The following is a 13605-nucleotide window of genomic DNA, read 5'->3' as shown; positions in this document are numbered from 1 at the left end:
GATGCCTGTTCAGTTCCCCATTCCTGAGGCTCTCGGAAGCTGGACCCGAGCACTCGGCCAAGATCTGATTAGCTCCGCTTCTCTTTCTTGACTTCCAGCTTATTCCTTGGTGGTGGAAACAGTTTGTTTCTCCATAGAGTACTGTTCTGAGTCTCTAACGCCTGGGTACGGAGCTTGTTTCAGGCAGGTTTGAGAGAAGATGAGGCAGTTATGTACTGCCCCTGTGCCTGTCAAGTTCAATGACAAATCTAAATTCTGTGCAGTCTAGGTCCGTGTCACCTCAGCAGGCCGTCTCCATCCATTTCTGTGCTATGCTTTGCCCCTTGGTGGCTTCATTTTTCAGGCAAGCTGTTCCTGTATGGTGGCAAGAAGGCCACCAGGCACTGGAGACTTGCAGTTGATTAATTTAGCTCCCTCTGGAAAAGGGCCCATTGAAGTTTCAATAGTCACTCTCATTGGCCAAGTGTGGGTTCCTCTCTGTTCTCTGAGCCAATCACTGTGGCCAGGGGAGACACTATGCTGATGGGTCAGCACTTGTTGTATTCTGAGCTCTGGCAGTGAGGACTGGTGGCCCATTCCGACCTGAGGTACCTGGGCTGAGAGTTCCAGAGAGTGAAAATCATGGTGCAATTTATGGAAAAGTGAAGAACATTTAAAAAGTTGCCTACCATCCAAGCTCCAGGCCATTGCTCTTCCTCAAGCATAATGTACAGTCCTGCTGTTGGATAGATTTGGTAGGCAAAACCTGGAGTGGACAAGATTCTAATTCTGGTTCCAGTAATACAAGTATAATTCTGGGAAGTCCTAAAACTTCAGCTTTCTCATCTGTAGAACTTGGAGCGACACTTAACATTTCTAATGCACCAGCAAAGCCAAGTACAAGACTTTGAAATTTAGGGAAAAAATGCAGTTTTTCAAAGGTAGCTTAGCAGATGATCTATGTAAGCCCCAGCAAAAGTGATGGTTATCGTTTATTACTAATTTGCACTAAAGCACATATTTTTAAAAATTGGTTATAGTTCTGACATCTTGGTAAAAGTTAGAAATTACAGTTTGTTGTTTTGTGTGTACAAGTGAAAGTAGATTGTAGAAGATAGATCCTGGGTTAAGAATCAGAAGAACTGGGCCAGGTGGCCCTGTGCCTGTCACTTCTCCTGAGGTCTCCGTGCCTCTGATAGTCTGGGGTCCCCCAAAGCAGAGCCAGAGACAGGGACTTGGGTGCTGGTGGTTTATTTTGTTCCCAGGTAGGAATGAGATGTGAGCAGAGTGGAGAAGGAAGAAGGACATAGGAGATGTGTCACTGAAGTCGCTTCTGCACATCAGGGTCTTGGGTGGGAGCTGAAGGCGGCCGAGCTCTCCCCGAAGGGTATAGAGCCCTTCCTCCAAAATGTTCCCATCAAAGGACGGGAGTCGTCGCCTCCCTGACGCCTGTCCCAGTTGATGGGGCTTCCCCCCAGGGGAATAACGCTCACCTCCTGGCCCTGCTGGCACGTGGATCAAGGAGGGGGTGCTGGGAGAGAGGGAGCTGTGACGTAAGCACAGCACCTGCTTGCGCTGGATGCTGGCCCTGCGAGGAGAGTCTGAGCTCACAGGGCCCTGTCTGCTGAGATCAGAAGTGGGAGTCAGGGAGGGGACTCCTTAGAAGTACTGATGACAGTGTCCTTATCTGCAAAGCATGGGTGGCAACATCTTCCAACCTGCTAGTGTGTGGTTAGGAGAATCTAGCGAACTCACATATGGGGAAGGACTTTGTAGACGTTGAAAATCTACAGAAGTGCCAGGTCTGTCTGGCCGTTCTGTGCCTATATTTAATAACTATAATTCCTCCCTAGCAAAAATGCATTTTAACATTCAGAATTGTCTCTAACATTTGAGGGGCTGAGGCCCCAAATTCTTATGTATAAATATTTTAAAATTATTCATCGCTATAACAAACTATTATGTCTTCCCCTCAGAAGACGTAGCTCTGGTCCCGTGACTGCGTCACAGCCTCCATTTCCTCGTCTGTAGTATCCAGTCCACGTGACCCTTGTCACGGGGCCCTGGGTCATGGATTGCACAGTGTTCGCACACAGCAGACACGCAGTGCGTGTGTCTCCTTCCCACCACACCATCAGTTAGTTCCCTTTTACAGAGAAAGAGGTTGAGACCAAGCCAAAGTGACTGGATGGGGACAGAATTAAAATTGGAACCAAAGTCCCCTGACTTCCAGGCCGGTGCTCTGTTCACCAACCACACCTTTTCATGTGGCTTCCACCTTCCAAGACGAGGTGTGGACTTGCCCCCACGGCCCCTCCCCGAGCCCTGCTGACCGAGGAAGTGGGGAGCCTCAGCTTGGGCTGTTGTACCAGGAGGACATTTTCGCAGCTGGTTGTGGCCTTTACTGTTTGGCAGCAAGAAAAACCCTCACGTGTGTTTGGTGAACATCTTAGCATCTGTGTCGTCACGGGTGGGTGCCTGAGGATGTGTGTTTAGAGACAGCTTCCCAGGGCTCCATATCCGAAATCGCCCTCAGTGTGACAAGTCCTGGGGGTCTTCTGTTACTCTGTTTTCCCCAGAGAGGCCTGTTGAATGTTGAGTATTGAATTCCTTTAGCCCAGAGAACCTCCTGTGCACAGAAGCACCCGTGGTGGGTCTCAGTGGGAGCCCAAAGTTTCCTGTTAGATCCAAGAGGCAGACCCCTGGCTGTCCAAGGCTGGGAAATCATGGAAATCAGTTTATGGCCAGAGGTTACTCTCTGAGTTCAATCCTCTCCGTGTGAAGTTTCCATCCGGGGTCAGCCCCTGGGAAAGCAGGTTCCGGTCCGGGCTCCATCTTGGTCACTGCTTGGACATCGGTTGCTCTTGTTTATGAAATGAGAATAATGGCATCAAAGGCATTGTTAGGAAATAGTCTTTAAAATCTTTAAAAATATTTAACTGGCTAATGAGAGATTAACCTGAGAAATTACACTAGACCAGGATATGGGGACCTGACTGCGTATTTGCATTTTGATGGTGTTGCAGAAAGACAGCATGTATTTATGAGGCTGTCCTCAGTGGGGGGTGAGCGACCCAGCCAACTTTTATTTCTCATCCAACTTCTGTCTCCCCCAAAATTGGCCTGGGGCTGTTCATTATCTTTCTTGCTAACAGTAGATTTTTAATTTTTAATCAGTTTGGAAAAGATTTGAAGAGGCAAATTCTAAGTAAGGCTGCAGGCTGTATCATATTTTGCAATGTTTTCAAAATTTTTACCTGCTTTTTTAAAACAGAAGTATCTTGCATTTGTGGTGAAAGAGAACATTTTTAAAGCGATACAGAAAATTTCTTTGTGGGCAGCAACGCTTAGTGTTTATTAAAATACGAGCCCAGCATAAATATAGCTACCTATGTTTTGAAATATTTTAGCTATAAATATCTGAGAAACTTTCCTCCTTCTGCCTAAGAATTTCCCCTGGGTAAATGCCTTTCTCATAAGCAGAAAATATATACTATGGTGGCAATGAAAACCAAAGGCTTGGAAAAATATTCTTCACCCCTGATATTCCAAGTGGGGTGCCATCCTTCACATGTACTATCTGTCAGGTTAGTTAAAGGTGAAAAACCGTTTTTATTTAACTTACCTGTAGTTGTGATCTGATTTGTTAAAATTGCCTCGGAGCTTTGTGATGTCAACTGCTGAAAGGGTAGATTAAAGTTTTCTTTAAAAAAATATTTTATTGGTCATGCTATTACAGTTTTCCCCTTTTTTCTCCCTTTTATTCCCCTCTGCCCTGCACCCCTTCTCCCATCAGCATTTCCTCCCACCCTTAGTTCATGTCCATGGGTCGTACATATAAATTCTTTGGCTTCTCCATTTCCCATACTGTTCTTAACCTCCTCCTGTCTATTTTGTACCTACCATTTATGCTACTTATTCCCTGTACTTTTCTTCCCATTCTCCCCCGCCCCCTCCCTGCTGATAACCCTCCTTGTGATCTCCATTTTGGTGATTCTGTTCCTGTTCTAGCTGTTGCTTAATGATTTTTAAAAAAAATTTCGGTTCAGTTGTTGATAGTTGTGAGCTTATTGTCATGTTACTGTTCATATTTTTATCATCTTTTTCTTTTCTTTTTCTATTTTTAAGTATATTTTATTGATTATGCTGTTGAGGTTTTCCCATTTTTTTTCTCCTTTATCTCCCCTGTACCCTGCACCCCCAACCCTCCGGCATTCCCCGTCCTCAGTTCATGTCCATGGGTTGTACATAGAAGTTCTTCAAGTTCTCTGTTTTCTATACCATTTTTGGCCTCTCCCTTTCTATTTTATGCCTGCCAATTATGCTTCTTTTCCCCTGTACTCATATTTTTGATCATCTTCTTTTTCTTAGATAAGTCCCTGTAACATTTCATATAATAAGGGTTTGGTGATGATGAATTCCTTTAATTTGACCTTATCTGGAAAGCACTTTATGTGCCTTTCCATTCTAAATGATAGCTTTGCTGGATAGAGTAATCTTGGATGTAAGTCCTTGCCTTTCATAGCTTCAAATACTTCTTTGCAGCCGCTTCTTGCCTTTCTTTTCTCTTGCTGCTTTTAAAATTCTCTCCTTATCTTTCATCTTGGGTAATGTAATTATGATGTGCCTTGGTGTGTAATTCATTGGGTCCAGCTTCTTTGGGACTCTCTGAAAGTCTATTTCCTTTGCCAGATTGGGGAAATTCTCCTTCATTAGTTTTTTTAAAGATTTTATTTATTTATCTTTAGAGGGGAAGGGAAGGAGAGAGGGAGAGAAATATCAATGTACGGTTGCCTCTCGTGCATCCCCTGCTGGGAACTGGCCCGCAACTTAGGCATGTGCCCTGGCTGGGAATCAAACTGCAATCTTCTGGTTTGCAGGCCTGTGCTCGATCCACTGAGCTACACCAGCCAGGACTCCTTCATTAGTTTTTCAAATAAGTTTTCAATTTGTTGCTCTTCTTCTTCTCCTTTCTGGCACCCCTACGATTTGGATGTTTGGAATGTTTAAAGTTGTCCTGGAGGTTCCTAAGTCTCTCCTCCTTTTTTTGAATTCTTCTTTTATCGTTCTGTTCTGGTTGAATGTTTATTTTTCCTTCTGCTCCAAACCATTGATTTGAGACCTGGTTTCCTTTCCTTCACTATTGGTTCCTTGTATATTTTCTTTATTTCACTTTTCATAGCCTTCAGTTTTTCCTCTGTTTTGCAGCCATACTCAACCAATTCTGTGAACATCCTGATTACCAGTGTTTTGAGCTGTGCATCTGATAGGCCGGTTATCTCTTCATCTCTTAGTTCTATTTCTGGAGCTTTGATCTGTCCTTTCATTTTTGGCCTTTTTTTTTGTCTCAGCATGCCCGTTATGTAGTAAGGAGAGGAGCCATAGGTATTCACCAGGGCAGGGCAACCCAAGTGGCTGTGTTGTGACGCTGTATATGGGGAGGGGTCAGAGAGGGAACAGTGGCACTTGCTGTGCTCTCTGCTGGTTCTCAGTCACTTCCTCACTACTCACAAGCAAATTGGGCCCTTCTGGTGCTGATTCCTAGGTGGGTGGGCTTGTGTACAATCTAGGACCCTGTGGGTATTTCCAAAGAACTCTCTTATAAGGCTGGGAGTTTCTCCCGCAGCCTCAACCCCCACAGGTTTTTTCAGCCAGAGGTTTTGAGGCTTTATTTCCCCTGCACTGGAACCTGGGGTTGCGTGGTTGTTCTTTGTCCCCAGTTGTTCCTCCCAGTTTATCCACAGGCAAATGTAGGACCGCCCACTCTGCCAGCTGCAGCCTTGCCCACCCAGTCCACTAGCCACCACCTTGCCATACTCCTCTCCAACCTGGCTTCCCGTCACCACCCCTCCTACCAGTCTGGGTGAATGTTTCTTCTTTAACTCCTTGGTTATTGGATTTACATACAGTTTGATTTTTCTGGCAGTTCTGGTTGTTTTTTTCTTTTTAAATTTGTTGTTGTCCTTCTTTTGGTTGTGCCAGGAGGTACAGTGTGTCTGCCTACGCCTCCATCTTGGCTGAAAGTTGGTAGATTGAAGTTTTCAATAAGAAGTCTACCACTGGCTTTTTTTGTGTGCATATGAAAGTTCACAGTATTTCTGTGTGTATTTTAGGGACACAGGTCAGGAAATATAGATCTCCAAAAATCAACTTGAGACTGTTATAGTGCTAAATGAGAAGGAGCCAGGTTTTCTTCCTTTCTTCTTTCTCACTTTTCTTCCTAAATGATGCCCCCATCTCTGTGGGTGCCTTCCATTCTAAGACTTGCACATTTCATCTGCGCACAGTGCTGCTTCTAAGGTGCCTTTCACTTGAGAACCTCAAGGTCATGTCCACTTGGGTTGGTTTTGACAGGTCCTCAGTAAATGACATTTTTGTGAAGCCATCTGTCTTTCCATCCCATCCTAAACCCCATTCAGCTATGAGTAACAAATGAACTCAGTTTCCTTACAGAAAATAAGCCCACAAAGGCCGTCACTGAGCCGTTACTGAAATGATCAATTATGGGATTCACAAGTAGGCTGGAATGGATTCTGGATTTTCCTTGAGTAGATTTAAGGGATGATGTGGTTCGACTCACGGTCAAGATCATAGCTTCAACTAAGGAAGTTGAAGTTTCTTATTCAGAAGTGAGACTTACAGTCCGATTCTAGGTTTCACCTCTCAGGTTTAAGTTTGCCCACGTGTGGAATCGGAAGACTAGATGTGGGCTGGCCTCTGGTCCTGGGGGCAGGGGCCTGATTCGAATTCTCAGCATCCTTACATGTAAAATAAGGCTGGATCGTTTGACCTCTTAAGTCTGGTGACCCGATTTTCTATTCGCATGACGAAGGTGAGGCCCTGTAGACTGGTGGTTTACCAGCAAGCTCCGGAGCTGGACTCCCAGGTCCAACTCTCACCCCCACCACTTTTACACCATTTGCTTCTGGGTGGGTTATTTATGCCCATTGTTTGTGCCATCAGAAGATGGGGGATGACAATGTACTTGCCTCATAGAGTTGTTGGGAGATGAAATGAGTTGTTGATATACATGAAATGCACAGAACAGCGCCCGGCACAGAGTAAGCACCTAAGCAATGCACGTTCTTCCTATTTATGGATTTTGTGAGAGGCCTTTTCTGCTTTTCTATACAGCCAGGTACTTTCTTGGCCAGAAATCTTTATGCCTGCTATTCTCTGCCAGGATAATTCTGCGACCTCACTCTTGTTCACCCTTCAGGACCCTGGCTTAACAGTCACTTCCTCCAGGAAGCCTTCCCTGAACGTCTGCTTCTTCTTCAGGCTTGGTTAGGTGCACCTACAACATTTACTTGCTCAAGGTCTGTCTTCCCCGCCATGCCACACAGGTGATGCCCGGCTGCCTCCCTCAGGCGGAGCACAGCACCTGGCATGGCGTAAACGTAGAACGTGCTGGGTAGGTGCCAGTCTGTGCAAGCTCCTTGAGTTCTCTGAGCCTTACTTCCCTCAGCTGTAAAATTGGGGTGCTACTAGCAGCTCCCTGGAAGGGGATGGGGAGGTGAAAAGATGTCTGTTCAGCACTTAGAAGAGGGGCTCATGGGAGATTTTGTTTACGTTGGTTCTTTCTCTTACCCTGAGCCACATGGAAATGGAAGTGCATTGCCACACTCGCCACAGGGGGTTCGATGAATCCTTTACCACTAATCTCAGAGGCCACAACAGAAACCAACGTCCTGCCTCACCAGCAGCAGAAATGGAAGCCAGACAAAACCCAACAAGCACCTGCACACCCAGGTCCCTCCCCACCCCCATACGATGTCATTTATTGCTTTTGTTTTCTCATCGTTAAAAGGATATCAGTAAGTGGTAAAGCTTCAAATGTATCAGGTTAACTTGAAAGTTCCCATCGTGAGCTTATTTCCTATTGAATGCCAGCTTCTGTGGTGGGGCTGTTTGTAGGATGTGAGAGAACTGACAACCTTTCTCCGTGGCATTCTGCTGGAATGTGCCTCAGTCCCTGGGCAAGTGACCGCAGTGTTGAACGATGACATGGTGCCATGTCGGCCTTCTGGCCCCTACAACTATAGAACCTAAAATAGTTCAATAACTTTTTCACAATTAGTTCATTTGGGGAGCATGGGGGAAAATACTCTCCCTTTCTTCGTAAGCCAGTGTTTAGGAAGTTACGCTTTTTCATTGTGAGTCTTCCCGACCACCAGGAACAGCCTCAGAAATCAGCGAGAATGAGCTCGCTCGGGGCTCAGCTGAGATTTCGTATTAACAAATGGTGCTTCATGATGAATTCCTTCTTTGTCCCTCCAGTTTCCAAATTGAAAACCTCAGAATCACCCTCCAGACTGGCGCCCAGCCCCAGAAATTCTGTGTGCTGCCAAGTTCACTCATTCAGGCTCAAATGGAAGGTGATGCTGAGCGCTTTTGCAGAAGTCCGACTGACTCTCTTCTACAAATTGATCCCTGAATGCTGCGGTCCCTCCTACCAGGAGTGTTTCTGATGTAATTCCTAGTCAGACGGATGGCAGTCGACATAAATTGAATCGTTGTATAACAGCCACGGGAGCCATTTGTACCGTAGATGGAAGTGTGTTCTGAGCCTCCGCCCGGGACAACATGGCGGCCGAGGTTATTTCTCCATTATGTCCGTCTGTTTGCCATTCGATTGGGTTGAACCGATTTGTAAATAAAGAAGGAAGGCTGGAAGCTGAAGGTCAAGTAGCCCATTTTGTAGGACGGTGACTACTTAGTGGTTTTGAACTTCCCACTGCCCTTCATTTCATGCAGAGCAAATCCCAGTGAAGCCAGTCTGTGAAACTGACAGAGAATTGGGGGCTTCTCTGGGCATGGAGGGTTCTCTCACCCGTGCGCGTTCACACTGGATGGCCTCTGGAACCCTGTCTCTGCTAGGACAGGGTGCCAGCCTGCAGTCTGTGTGTCCTTAAGGGGTCCATGGGTAGAATTCAGGGGCTCCCTGGACTTCAGATGGGCACAAATTATTAGCGGGGTGTTTTCTTCAAATATGGATATAGGCCACAAACTGCTGTGGTATTAACGATTCTTGTGACTTTGTCACCCTTGGAATCACAGATGCTCTCTCGCCCCATTTCAGCTGTTACATCTGTCTCTAAACACTGGTTATGCTTGTCGTTGCCTTAAACTGACCGTGGTTACGAAATCAATGGCTAGGTATTGTTATTTAATGTATCAATAAAGAGGTACATATACTGTAGTATATCATAAGTTTTTGTTTTTATAACTATTTTCAACATACTTGGTTTCCTTGGCGATTCTCTGCATTTAATTTTATTTATTTAAAAGTATTGTTCTGAGAGAAGGTTCAGTCTTCCTCAGACTAGCAAAGTGGCACAACTGAGTTGAAAGATGGCTGCTTTGGGCCAGGGCCGCACTGCTCTTTGTCACAGGCTCAGATGGTCAGTGTGTCATGCTTTGCCAGTGATGTGGTCCCTGTCTCAGCTACTGAGCTCTGCCCCTGGGGCAGGAAAGCAGCCATGGGCGACGGCGCGTAAACAAGTGAGGCAGTTGCATTCCAGTGAAACTTCTGTACAAAGACTGTCAGGTGGCGGAAGTCTCCATCCCTGCTTTAGAGCATCTCGTTATTCCCAAGGTCAGACCCTAAAGGTATTTCAGTCCGACTCACCCATCCTGTGCTGGACACCTGCTGTGTGGCATGTCCATTCAAACGTGCACTGTTGAGCACCTTTTGTGAGTCCATTGCACACAGAGGTGATGTTGCTCTGTCCTTCTCCACCCAAAGATGCTCTGTTCCTTTCAGTTATCCAAACTCAGACACATTCCAAATCCAACTTAAATTCTCCCTGGTCCTCGTGGACTTTCTCCTGGATTTCGGTTCACATGGACCTGTTCAAATAGAGCTCTTGAAATACACTATTTTGCAGCGGCTTCCTATTGATCCTTAGGTGTATTATCTCCCAGTACATTGTACTGTATCTAGGAGATTGTATCTTCTAGATTGTAAACTCCTTGAGACTAGAAGTATGTTTATCATTCCTTGGAGCCTCCAGAACATAGCTTCTGTGGTGGGTGCTCCATTGATAATCATTGATCACTTGCCAGGTGACTAACCCAAGGCAGCTACCTGCACGGTTTGATGGAACCAAGAAAAATGATTGTTCACTGAGGATGAGATTGTCAGTGTTAGAGGTGCTTAAAATGCCAAAAGAAAGAACGGGAATAAAGCTAGAAATATATATACCACCCAGTGATTCTGTGACTTTGGATAAATTATTACCTTCGGTGCCCACATGGTTTGAATGAGAGACTCAACCAGACAAGTGACTCAGGGCTTTTGAGAATCTGATAAAAGCTAAGGGCTCTTTCCTTCACATAATGAAATGGTGTTCACACCTCAAATCTCACACGTACTTTCTGAGAACTCCAGCCCCGCAGATGAAGTGATCTGTGAGGTCCGATGCTCCTGCCTGCTGCGTTGCAGTGGGAATGCTTCTTCCCACCCAAACGAACCGCTGAGTGAGTCTTGCTCACTTGAATCAGGTCACTGGGATTTGGGGGCCACTGCCAACACCTTGCTCGTGCCCCTGAACTCTGCTGCCCACCCACCTCCCAGAGGTACGGCACAGCATGACCAACCCAACCCCACCCACTAGTTGGAAAAGGGCTTACGGTGCCCACTGCGGGTGGGTGCCCACCTTTAGCCGGAACAGCAGAGAATTTGTTGTCTGCTTCTCTCCCGGTGGCCTTTTGGTTTTGGGGGGAATTGACGAGTGAGTGTTGCTATGGTGATTTGACTGACAACTGTGTAGTTGAATAAAATAATTTTCTTTAGTTAAAAAAGGGAGCTATTGTTTTGAGGGTGATCTGAGACAATTCATCTGCCCGTTATCTCTTTCTCACCCTCACCTTTGCACATTTGTGCCTTGAGAGACTCTGAAAACATTTAAAGGCAAATCCCATGAGAAAAGCAGAGGCCCCGTGTTAAAGGTGTTGAACCGGCCATTCAATCTGCACGAGCTGCCTCTCTCACTCCAGATAAGGAAATTAAAGGTTAATGATTTTCATCACTCATTCGAGGAAAAGAGAGCTTTCTTTCCTGTATTAAATGAACAAACACAAAATAATCACCCTTTTGGGCAGGCAAGGGTGTGTGCTGTAATGTTTACATGAAGATTGCTGCAGAAATTTGAGTAAATGATTGCATCTGAGAACAGTCAGAGGCCATTTCCTCTATAAAAGCTGCAGGGAGGCTTAGCAGAGACTGGCCACCGGAAAGGAAGGGTCATCTTTTCTGGCTTCACTGTTAGGGGCTTTACCCTCAGGCTTTCCTCTGTGAAGTGGCTTGCTCATTTGCATTTGTAAATGTGCTTCCTTCCACTCCCTGAGGTGTTCTCTCTGAATATGAAGTTCGTTCCCACAGAAGCCAATCTTTAGGGAAAAGCTATCAAGGAGGCGGAGCCCCACTCCCTCCAGGGCATGCCCTGACCTCTGCTTCTCCAGAAGCGGGGATTCTCCTCCGCCCGCCCACAGAGCAGCTGAAGCATCTTTTCCTGGGCAGGAGGACCCCATTTGACATTCAACAATCCCTGCTAAAGAGAAAGGAGGCAGGCATCTGCTAAGCAACATGTGTGCCCCCCCCCCGAGCTCCTCCTTGCAGGCAACTGAGTCTCTGTGTTCATGCCCAGCAAGTGTCTCTTCCAGTGCGGACATCAGTCCTCTCTGCTTTCTGCCATCTGAATACCTGTGAGCAGAGGTGTTTGGCCACAGAACGCTGGGCGCAGGGCCAGCAGCGAGCTCCAGGGTGGAGAATAGCCCCAGCCGCTGGTGCCCTGTGTTTCACCCAGTATCGAGCATTTTCTTAGTCCAATCTTCCCCCATCAACCCGAGTTGGCCTCACCACGTATCAGCTGTGTGACGTACGGCAAATGACCCGCCTCTTTGATGCCTTAGTTTCCTCTCTAAAAAGAGGGGATGTGGAGAGGGGTGTTTAAGATTATTGTCGACTTCATAGTGCAGTTTGGGGAAGCCAGTGAGCTAAAAGTGCTAGAACATGCTTGGTGCAGTGGTTCCCCTCACTCAGGGTTTCCCTTGCCACAGTTTCAGTGATCCGTGGTCAACCATGACCTGAAAATACTACACTGAAGATTTCAGAAGTAAATCATTCATGAATTTTAAATTGCACCATTGTTCTGCGTAGCGTGACGAAATCTCGAGTTGTCCCCGTCCACTCCTCCTGCTGGGGGCGCTATTCATTGCTTTCTCCAGGGCATCCGCACTGTGTGCACTGCCCGCCCATCAGTCACTTAGCAGTGTTATAGGAAAACGAAGCAACCAGACACCGAGGGATTCTGGAGTACGAGGCTTATTATTAATGTGCACGGGCCCAGAGGAGTCAGTCTCCAAATTCTGAGCCCTGAACAAAGGATTCTTGGGGGTTATATAGCCTAGGGGTCTTCCTGTCTACGTGGCAAAGCGGGATACAGAAGCAGAATGCAATTATTAGTTCTGTCTACGGGGCAGAAGCAGAGTACAAAGGCTAAATGTGAAAATTGGTTCTATCAGTGGGGGTGGTAGTCCCAGTCCTACTGACTATCCGGCTATTTGCTTTTCCCAGACGGCCTTATCGTTCTCCTACGGCGCCTGGGGTCTTAGGTGAGCAAAGGTCTCCTAGGGCTTCTCCCTTCAGCAGCCGTCTTGGTTATCAGAGTGACCAGTAGGACGGGCAGACCCACTGTCGTAATGTCGTACTGCTTGTGTTTAAGTCACCCTTGTCTTACTTACCAGTGGCCCCAAAGCACAAGATGCTAGCACTTTGGAAATGCCAGAGAGAAGCCGTAAAGTGCTTCCTTTAAGTCAGAAGGTGAGCACAGTACTCAAGATATTTGAAAGAGAGAAACCTCATCTACCTAAGTTTTATTACAGTACATTGTTATAATTGTTCTAGTTCACTATCAATTATTCTTGTTGATCTCTAATTGGTAAATTATCACAGCTATGTATGTATAGGAAAAAACATAGTATATGTTCAGTACTATCTGCAGTTTCAGGCATCCACTGGGGGTCTTGGAACGGACCCCCCTGGATAAGGGGGGATGGCTGTACTTCTTAAGAACTGGGTAAACGGTGACCGTTCTGAGCTATCAACTCAGAACTTGCACTCCATCCGACTTGGCCGCTCACGCTGTCCCTGCTCACACACAATCATTCCCATTGGGCAGCCCAGAATACATTTCGATATGTAGTCAAGGAGATATTTTGCATTTTTTCCCTTTAAAATCCAATGTATGTTTTAAACTCACAGCACCTCTCAGTTTAGACTGGCCACATTCCAGGGGCTGCCTGGCCACCCAAACCCAGGTCTGGAGTGAGCGGGTGGCCCGGGGTAGCCACCTGCTCTGGGCCATGGGGCGGTCCCTTGGAGAATGGCCGACACACGCGGGTGCTCACACTCTGCCAAGGACATGCGTCTTATTTCACCTGCACGGCAGCCCCTTAGGTAAGAACTTTTGTTACTCTAAAGTTGTAGAGATGAGAAAAATGAATATTTAGTGAAGTTATGATGGGGGACCCCCCAAAACGGAATTTATTCATAAGAAATTGTGTGCTTACTCTTACATGTTTAAACTTCAGTCACCTTCCAAGTACTCTCCATTTGATGCA

At 46.3% G+C, this 13605-nt stretch overlaps 1 protein-coding gene across 2 annotated transcripts in view; it reads left to right on the top strand.

Annotated features, from left to right (window-relative positions):
- EGFLAM (EGF like, fibronectin type III and laminin G domains) overlaps positions 1–13605 on the top strand; it is a 139228-nt gene that overhangs the window by 59356 nt on the left and 66267 nt on the right. The window lies entirely within an intron of this gene.

This window comes from Artibeus jamaicensis, unplaced genomic scaffold, assembly GCF_021234435.1.
Source record: "Artibeus jamaicensis isolate MK-2021 breed Jamaican fruit bat unplaced genomic scaffold, CSHL_Jam_final scaffold_369, whole genome shotgun sequence".
Classification (NCBI taxonomy): domain Eukaryota; kingdom Metazoa; phylum Chordata; class Mammalia; order Chiroptera; family Phyllostomidae; genus Artibeus; species Artibeus jamaicensis.
The sequence above is the reverse complement of the archived record's forward strand: the minus strand, read 5'-3'. Positions and strand labels throughout refer to the sequence as shown.